Consider the following 10,086-nt stretch of genomic DNA (forward strand, 5'->3'; position numbering starts at 1 on the left):
TACACGGGTCCTACTTCTTGCCTTAAGCCTTCTTTTGTTCCGCAGACGTTTTCCTCTTTTGTTTTTTATCCGCCATCTCTATCTTTCTGTCGCTCGGCTCGGCTAATGTCCGTCCTGTACACTGAACGCTCTCTCTCCTCCACATCATGAGTAGACACGCCCCTTACTGCTGATTGGCTACAAGTTTGTTTTTCTACTCGGCCCGAATCAGTTTTCTAAAGCGTTTTTGAAAAATCGCTTACCCCACCTTTAATTTTCCATGGCTTTCTAAACATGCGGCACTCTTGTGCGAGACGCGAGTGCAACAGTGATAGATAGATGTCCCTCTAGAAAATGTGATAAATATGCGTTCTGTGTGAACGGTTTGGTTTCAGTTTTGACATAATCAACATCATCTCTGAATTGATGTTCTTTTTTCCCGCAATATTTTGAATGAACAACATAGCAGCGCCGCATTTAGTGGGTTCAACTGGATAGACTAACAAAAAGATTAAAATGCAATGACACTTACATCGTCGTCGCATTTCATGCGCCACTGATAAGGCTGCCTGACGCACACCTAAAATTCGAATGCAACGTTTTTGCATTCGAATGTGGATTTTTATTTTAAATTCGATGAATATTCGAAATTCACATTTTTTTTGACAGCCCTAATTCACCATCAGCTCTTGTTTCCACAGAAGAAGGAAAGTCATATGGATTTTTGGTCAATCTATCCATGTAACAGCATTTCATGTAGGCATTTCAAAGTAAATATTGTATCTTCAATGGATGTGGTTGAGAATCTCCAAGGCTCTCTTCACAGTTTTGACTAAGAGCTCATCTCCACCTTTCGCTGTCTCAGATCGCACCAGAAAGTGACTGTTTTCAAAGTTTGCCCTGCCATTCTTTTTGTTTTGTACTAAATATCTGTCTCCTTCACATTCTGTTCCTGACATCAAGTTCCAGGAGAGATTTACAAAGGCTTGGCCCATGTATATTAATTAAGTAATTATGCGGTTTGATAATCCAGAGCACTCAGTCACATGACTTTATTAATATTAATGAGCAAAGACCAGAAAAGACCTTTGGGAGGTCATCTTAACATAACATTTCCATTTTCAGTTTGTGTGACAAATATGACGATTATGCTAACATGAGGAATTTTTTTTATTTTCCTTCATTTAGGCAAGGTGCTTGTTGATGATGGGCGTGAGCCGGTCAGCTGTACTTGTTGCTGCATATCTCATGATCTTACAGAACATGAGCATCATGGAGGCCCTGCTGGAAATCAGGAAGAAACGTGCCATCAACCCCAACGAAGGGTTTGTAAAGCAACTGCGCCAACTCAATGAAACTCTAATGGAAGAACAAGATGAAGACGATGACGGCACCCTCAGTCAGTGCTCTGTGATTTACACCCGTGCTCGTCTTGACGAGGAGGAGAGCATCGATGATGGGCGTGAGCCGGTCAGCTGTACTTGTTGCTGCATATCTCATGATCTTCCAGAACATGAGCATCATGGAGGCCCTGCTGGAAATCAGGAAGAAACGTGCCATCAACCCCAACGAAGGGTTTGTAAAGCAACTGCGCCAACTCAATGAAACTCTAATGGAAGAACAAGATGAAGACGATGACGGCACCCTCAGTCAGTGCTCTGTGATTTACACCCGTGCTCGTCTTGACGAGGAGGAGAGCATGTTTGGAGTTAAAGCCGACTCCATCATGGTGGACGAGGAGGAAGACAGCGGCAGCATCATATCTTCTGCTGCCGCTGCGGCTCTGAAAGCAGGACTCCTTGGCGACCCAAGCAAACCTGACATGGAGGTGACCGTCGAGGACCCGTCACTCCCTGGAAAAGATGGAGAAGATGAAGATGGGGATGTGGACAGCATGATAAGGGAGTGGCAGAAGCGCAACGAGAAGTACCAGAATGAGGACTGGTGGGAGGCCCAGCTAATGTGCAATGGGGGGGACAATGAGTCTTTGCTGGGCAACAGGAAGCAGCCAGCCGTGCGACCTGAGGACCTGGAGAGTGTGACAAGTGAAGATGTGCGAATGGTGAAGGAACACATCAGACGTCAGCTCCGTCGGCCCGCTTCTAATGCAGGGTCCACAACGAGCTGCAGCAGTTACTCCAATCTCTGGAAGCAGTGTCTGAAGGAGATAGAGGAACAGGTCGCTGCACGATACTGACTCAGAGAGGCTGACGAGGACAGCGAAGCAAGTCAGAAAAAAATTGATGATGATGTTGAAAGCATAATCTCTGACAGCAGCTCCATGTACAACTTCTGCAAAAAGAACAAGGAAAATCTAACACCTTTGGAACAATGGAAGATTAAGCGAATTCAGTTTGGATGGAACAAAAAAGACGCAGTGGCAGAGGATGGAGTGCAAACGTAGGCTGAGACCGAAGCTCCCGCTCCCTCACTGGAAGATGTCAATTTAACGGCCTATCAGACCTGGAAACTCAAGCATCAGAAGAAGTATGGTGGTGAAAAGAACAAGGATGAAATTCTGGAGATGAGTCGAGCAGAGGACCCGGCCACGATCAAGAGAAGACAGCGACGAGAGAAGCTTCTGGAGCGCACAAGGAAAACCCTTGAGGAGAGCCAATCGGTGTGTGGCTGGGAATCCGAGAGCGCTTTGAGTGTCAGCATCCCATTGTCTGCTTTCTGTGTAGGAGCCTTTCCATCTGCGAGCATCACTGGAGACGATAACATGTCGTGGGGAAGTCGTGGCCTAATGGTTAGAGAGTCGAACTCGTAACCCAAAGGTTGGGGGTTCGAATCTCGTACCGGCAGGGATTGTAGGCGGGGGGAGTGAATGTACAGTGCTCTCTCCACCTTCAATACCACAACGGAGGTGCCCTTGAGCAAGGCACCGAACCCCCAACTGCTCCCCGGGCGCCGCAGCATAAATAGCTGCCCACTGCTCCGGGTGTGTGTTCACGGTGTGTGTGTTCACTGCTGTGTGTGTGCACTTTGGATGGGTTAAATGCAGAGCACTAATTCCAAGTATGGGTCACCATACTTGGCCACATGTCACTTCATCATCATCATGTCTGTCCTGAGTGGAAGGTCTTCTGCCCTTTCAGGTCGTAGCAACCGATCACAGCCACCTGTTCCCCAAGAGCCTACTGCACCTCCTGCTGCGGTCATTGTGGCCCTAATGGTGAGCCCATGGTAAACATCACCAATATCCAAAACTGGATTGCCAACGTGGTCAATGAGACTCTAATGCAGAAGCAAGCCGAGATGATGATGGGAGTGAGTCTCGCCTCGTCTGATTATAAGGGCCGAGTCCATGCTTTCTGCTGGAGGAGCATCCAACCTCTCCTCAGTGTCTGGGTTAGGCTCACGTTGAAGCAAGATTACTACAACCAGGACCAGGTGAACCTTCACAAACTGGACACTATGGAGAAAGAAATCAAGTCTGACATGCTGGACAAGATGGCATCCAATGAGGTGAAGAAGATTGCTGAGGACAACAAGCGCAGTACGTTATACAAGAAGAAAAAATGAAGGAGGAAGACAGTGATGATGAAGCCGATCATGGAAAGTCGAATGGATTTGATGATTTGGCAGCCCGTTCTTCTGAGAAACCCAAACCCAAAAGAGATTATGGCCGGTCAGGAATACTGAACCTTCCAGCTTGAGCCAGTAACCCCACCAGCAGTAATGATGAATGGTTCAAAAACCTAAGACCTCCTCAAAGCAAACTTAAACCTTATGATGGAAACAGCGAGCCGCCCCACATGTCTCGACCATTGTATGGAGAGATTGAGGAACATTCAGAGTTTGACTTCCCAAGCCACAGGAGCTCAATTTCAGTAAATGATGATGAAGAGGAGGAATATAGTTTTGTCTCAAGATTTTCATCCAGGCATCGGGCCGATGATGACATGGATTTGAGTCGAGATCCCAGTTCAGAGATTAACTGTCAATCTCAGGGGTCCCCACCTTCTTCATATAACAGCCTAGGTGAAGATACTAGTTACAGAACCAGGAGATCGTATGCTAGATATGAGGACGAGGAGAGATGCAGTTACCAGAACTACTCAGCAAAGCAGAAATCTTCCCACGGCTCACTATATGAGAACAACAAGACTGCAAGGACTGATAAAACAAGACAGGAAGAGGAGAAAGATGAGGAAATATCTGCTTTTATTGCTCAGATTAAACAGAGGGCAAGAGCACGGGTGGCGGAAGAAATGGAGGATGATGAAATTCTTTCTCCATGGAGGAAACAGAAGGGGTCAAAGTCACACATTCATAGTAAAAACTAATAAAAAAATGACTATGCAAAAAAAATATCATTATCTATAAAATATCATGGCAGTAATGATTTATTGTTTCATATGTGTGAACTGACAGGCTGACAATCATAGACAAAACTGTTCAGTACAAGACTCTTAGAGCTTGTTTGATATGGAGCTCCAGTCTATACTGTATATAAGTTCCAAATAGAAGATAACATCACTGCATTCATTATAAAGTAAACGTTTTACAAAAGTCTCTTATGTTCAGGCTTTATGACAGAAAAGAACCACTCACTCCCCCTGGCACACTGGGTGTAAAGTTAAGAGCATATTTATATCAGCAAATCCCCAAATCAAGAATCTATCTATATCTATATCTATATATATATAAAGAAAATATAATGTGAAGATATATAAAGAGATGTAAAGATACTGTATATAAAGATAATGTTGTGTAATGTATTGTGAAAAATAACATATTTAGCAGCTCTGGAGTCAAAGACCAGAGTATTTGGTATTTTCAAAAGACCAGTATTTTTTTACCAAAAAATAATATATAGGTATATAGTGAAAAAAACTAAATATGGTTCATTTAACAGAGATTGAAGGCAAAAATTTAGGCTAATAGTGAAACTATTACACAGTGCAAATAATTGTATGAAACAGCAAAAACTGTAAAAGTAACATAAAAAATATCAAACTTTGGTTTACATTAAATAAAAAAACAACTTTCTTACCTGACATTTGAGAAATTATTTCATTTCAAATCTGCCTTCATAGTGACTCTTGTCTGTAGTGTGTTTTATTCTTTTACTTGTTTACACAACAGATAGTTTTAAGTTTTATTGTGGAGGACCGTTTAAAACCAACAAACTAACCACTGCTAAAGAAATCAAGCATTTGTGTAGTTTGACTTTTCTCTCAAAACCTGGCAGAGAAACTTGTGACAACTAGCCCCGATCTAGGTCTAAAATCTGGTAGGCTGGGTTTGTATGCTCAGGAAAACAAACAGGAGAATTTGAAAATAAACATTATTGAATTATCAGGGGTGTATTCCAGAAAGGAGGTTCAACAAACTCTAAGTTAAAACTTGAACTCTGAGTTGACTTACCCTGGGATTGGAAACTCTGAGTTTTCGGTTTCTGAATAGCTGATCAGAGTTAGTTCAATCCACTCTGAGTATGCTGACTCTGAGTTTAACGCGTGCGCCACGACTATGAAAAGCCATGATCAATGGAGCTTTTACGAAATTACGATTCACCATGGCAACAGCTACCGCCAAAAAGACTTCCGCATACTACAGAATAGGTACGTAACTTTAATTCTAAATCAATGTTATCAGAGGTGAAAACTGGCAGAAAGGTAATTTATTGAACTAATATTCATTTTCATGGTATCCCATGGGCAAAAAAAAGAAAAGAAAAGAAAACAAATGTGGCAGCAGAAAAAATTAAACATAAAAACATAATTCAATCAGGTAAAGCTTCAAGTGTAAAATGGCTGTAGGCTAACGTTACATGACTTTACAAATATTTGTCCTTCAATAAATATAATTCAGTGTATATCTATTTCAACGTGCAGCAGCTTTTCCCATATAGTCTAATGCTTTTTCACATACCGTATTGACCCGAATATAAGACGATGTTTTTTTCTTGGAAATACATCTGAAAAAACGTGGTCGTCTTATATTCAGGGTCTAGACTTTGACATGTCAATAATACACCCACAACACTAGATGGCACCAAATACACATAAAACGAGTGTGCCATGAAATACGTAATGTAATGCGTGTTGTAAAGATCGCGATACGGGAATTAAATGTTCTCTAATCCAACATACGGTTTCTTATTTCTTATTATAAATGAAATATATTTCTTAATTAGGGTAATGAAAAAACATTTGACTTCTATTCAGAAGCCAACAGCAAGAAGGCAGAGACTTGTAAAATGGGGGGAGAACCTGCACCAGCATCACTGACAGATGAAGAGGAGATGGCCACAATACCAATATTAAAATCCAACAGGGAAAAGATCCAGGATGTCGCGGGCGGCTACCCACGATCTCTCCTCAGGTCCATAGCCCTCCCAGTCCACCAAATATTGAAGCTGACCCCCTCTCCGTCTTCAGTCCAGTAACTCATTCACCTTGTAAACTGGGGTTCCATCAACATCCAGCAGCTCTCGAGCCTCATTGTCGGGGTCAGCCTCCGCGTGGACCGGTTTGAGGAGTGAAACATGAAAGGATGGAGAGATACGATAGTTTGGCAGGAAGCTCTAACTGGTATGTGACCTCATTTATTCTTCTTAGAATTTTGAAAGGACCAACATACCTGGGGCTGAGCTTCCTGCTTTGTAGTCGCAATTTGAGGTTCCTCGTAGAGTCCTTCATCCTCTAACATAACTTCAGTCATTGCAGACATCATACATGAGGATGGGTTCGTGACTGACGCACGCTGTAAAACAATGTTCGGGGCTGTGAGGGTTGTTAACCAATTTCCCCAATGAGAGGAGGTGACAGAAGTGACTTTTGCTTGATTCATTAGTGCGGACACTGCATGAGAGCATCTTATGTTTACAGTCGGTCTGTTAGCCAATTTTGTAGGAATTACTGTAATGACTGCACCTGTATCAAGCAAAAAGTCAATCTCTTTCTCTTGTATGCTACCTTTCACAAAAATAATTTTGTCATTGTGATGGATTACAGGGGAAATTAAGCACTCACAGCCCTAACAGTTAACACCTGAGCAAGCTGCTCCAACAGTTCGGTGAAGTGGGGAGGGGCTGCTTCAAAGTAGTAAGTAGACTGAGTAGGAGCTGAGTAAAGCTGTTAATTTCTCCTAATGTCTTCTTGCTTTTCCTACACTCTTTCATCCAGTGTCCAGGTTTACCACAGAAATGACAACTGCCCTCCCTCTTAGGACTTTTACGTTTCTGTCGGTTCTCTGTGATGACCTGAAAGGATACTGCTGCAATCTTTACTCTGACTTTAACATCAGAGTCTCTTTCCCATGTAGCTAACCTGTCCAAGCTGTTTTGCAAACTTCCAGTGGACCATGTTAGATCTAAGAACGGCAAAGCAGATCTGTACTCTGATAAAAGGCCATCAAACCATGCTCGAACTAGTGGTCCTTTATGATCCAGTACCTTCTCTGGAGTGTCCGCTATTCCACTGTATGCTGCAGCTGACTGACAAAACCTTTCAGTGTATTCACTCACAGTTTCTTCTTTCCTTTGCACACAGTTAGTGATTCTGGACCAGTCTATTTTGGGTCCCATGATATTCTTTAGAATTTTCAAAACACCTTCTCTCAAATCGCCTTTACTGGCATGTTGTAGTTCAGAAGTAACAGCAGACTCAAAACTGTTGAATTCAGATTCAGTTAGAATTTGTGACATCAGCTGTGTGACTTCTGATAATGACATGTCGTAGAGACGCATTTTGCTGATCAATGCTCTTCTAAATTCAGAAAAATTTGTGCGTGCTGAGGGTAAGCTCTGGGATAGTCTCTCTATATCTTTAGGTCCTAGCGCTTTGGCAACAGTTTGTACTTGGACAACAGAAGAGTTGGGAGGAACACTTTCAATTCCCTCAATTCCCTGAGATCTTCTCCTAGCGCCACATACCAACAGTGTCATTCAAATGCATAGGTGCTAATCCAATCAGTCTGACAGTCCTAATCCAATCAGCATAACTACTCAGTAATCTGGTTCATTTAACTAACAATAAGAGAACAGGAACAGACAGGAACCTCTTCCTACACTTTGCTTAAGATAATCATTTGTCTTATGTAATTTACCTTAAATGCTAAATACAATGTACTTCACCTTAGTTTTTCATGTGATGCTATGTCAGAACATAGGATCAGCATATTTTAAACAGATTCTTAAATTTGTAATCCCACAGTAGCCACAATTTGAGGTTCCTCGTAGAGAGCCAGACCCGTTTTCCAGGTTGGTAGGGAGGATGTGGGCAACGTCGTCTGTTGACCTGGAGTTCCTGTACTCTTACGGCTCTCTGAAGACGTACATGTGCGCTGTCCCACACCCTCTCACTACGCCGGATCCAGTCGTCCACCGCAGGGACCGATGAGGGTTCGCCAGACCACGGGAACAAAGGGGGTTGATATCCAAGGACACACTGGAAGGGAGTCAAACCAGTGGATGAGTGAGTCAATGAATTTTGTGTGTACTCAGCCCATGGAAGGAATTCAGACCAGCGGTGTTGTTCTCGGCTACAATATGATCGTAGATATCTGCCTATCTCTTGATTTAACCGTTCGACTTGTCCATTTGCCTGAGGGTGGTATCCTGACGTGAGGCTTATGTTGATGTCAAGATGTTTGCAGAATGCTTTCCAAACTTGGGACGTAAACTGGGTTCCTCTATCACTGACGATATCATCTGGTATACCATAAATTCGAAAGACTTGATGAAACAGTGCGTGTGCAGTCTCCATGGCTGTGGGAAGTCCTTTTAGAGGAACCAAACGACAAGATTTGGAGAAACGGTCAATAATAACTAGGACAGCAGTGAAGCTGTTGGACAGAGGCAGGTCTGTGACAAAGTCAATAGATAGATGGGACCAGGGACGTTGTGGGATAGGCAGTGGTTGGAGGAGACCTGAAGGTAACTCCTTGGGGGTCTTTGATTGGGCACAGACTTGACAGGTTTTGACATAAGTAGTGACGTCCTTGGTCATCGAGGGCCACCAGAATGAATTTTGCAGTAAGTGAAGAGTGCGGGATATTCCTGGATGGCCTGAACTGACAGAAGTGTGGACCCATTGCATCACTCTGTGACGTAGATTTTGTGGAACATACTGTTTGTCTGGTGGGCAGTTGACAGGTGCTGGCTCTTGTAGTTGTTCCCTTTGTATTTCCTCCATTATGTCCCAGGTGATAGGAGCGATGACAATAGAAGGTGGGAGTATGCATTCTGGTGTGAGGCTTTCAATGGGGAGATCATACTGCCTGGATAGAGCATCTGCCTTACTATTCTTACTGCCTGGGCGATATGTCACTGTAAACTGGAATCGGGTGAAAAAAAGCGACCAACGAGCCTGCCGTGGATTTAGTCGTTTGGCACTCTTGATGTATTCAAGATTTTTGTGATCAGTTATTACTTGAAATGGGTGGATTGCCCCTTCTAACCAGTGTCTCCATTGCTCGACGGCTGCTTTCATGGATAACAGTTCTTTGTTCCCAACATCATAGTTTCTTTCAGATGCATTTAACTTTCTTGAGAAGAATGCGCATGGATACAGTTTACCAGGTTGGCCATGACGTTGGGAGAGCACAGCTCCGATTCCACAGTTCGAAGCATCTACCTCCACCACAAATGGAACAGCTTTGATCTTGATGGGGGGGATTGCATGGTTGGGTAGGAATGTTATATTTTTTGATGAGATCTTTGTTAATGCTTTGGAAGGAAATTCTGATTATTAGGTTACTTAGAGGTCGCGGCAAGATGTTATCAAGTGAACACCAAAATGCGGTACCGTTCAAATAAATATGCATGTGGATATGGCAAAATAAATAAATTAGATCAAATTAAATTAAATCCTCTCCTGATGTAAATGTAACTCCCCGCGAATTAATGCAGCATCCTCATCTACAGGATCCCTTATAAAAAGACATGCCATTTTTGTCATATTACCGTGTCTGCATGATGAAAATGAAAGTTGTCCGGTAAGAAAAATAATCTTGTTTCCATTTTCATTCAAGATTATTTTTCTTACCCCGCTGGCAATTCATTTTACTTGTTTACCCCAGGAAACAAGACTAAATATCGTATATATTTTTTCTTTATAGAAAATGCATCATGATTTAAGAATTTTTAGATATTTG

The 10,086-nt window shown here is 42.7% G+C and overlaps 1 pseudogene; it reads left to right on the forward strand.

Annotated features, from left to right (window-relative positions):
- Positions 1 to 4,268, forward strand: part of LOC107711129 (inactive dual specificity phosphatase 27-like) — a 10,375-nt pseudogene extending 6,107 nt beyond the window's left edge.
- Positions 4,269 to 10,086: the final 5,818 nt, after the last annotated feature.

Source organism: Sinocyclocheilus rhinocerous, unplaced genomic scaffold (genome assembly GCF_001515625.1).
Source record: "Sinocyclocheilus rhinocerous isolate Xijiao unplaced genomic scaffold, SAMN03320098_v1.1 scaffold928, whole genome shotgun sequence".
Classification (NCBI taxonomy): domain Eukaryota; kingdom Metazoa; phylum Chordata; class Actinopteri; order Cypriniformes; family Cyprinidae; genus Sinocyclocheilus; species Sinocyclocheilus rhinocerous.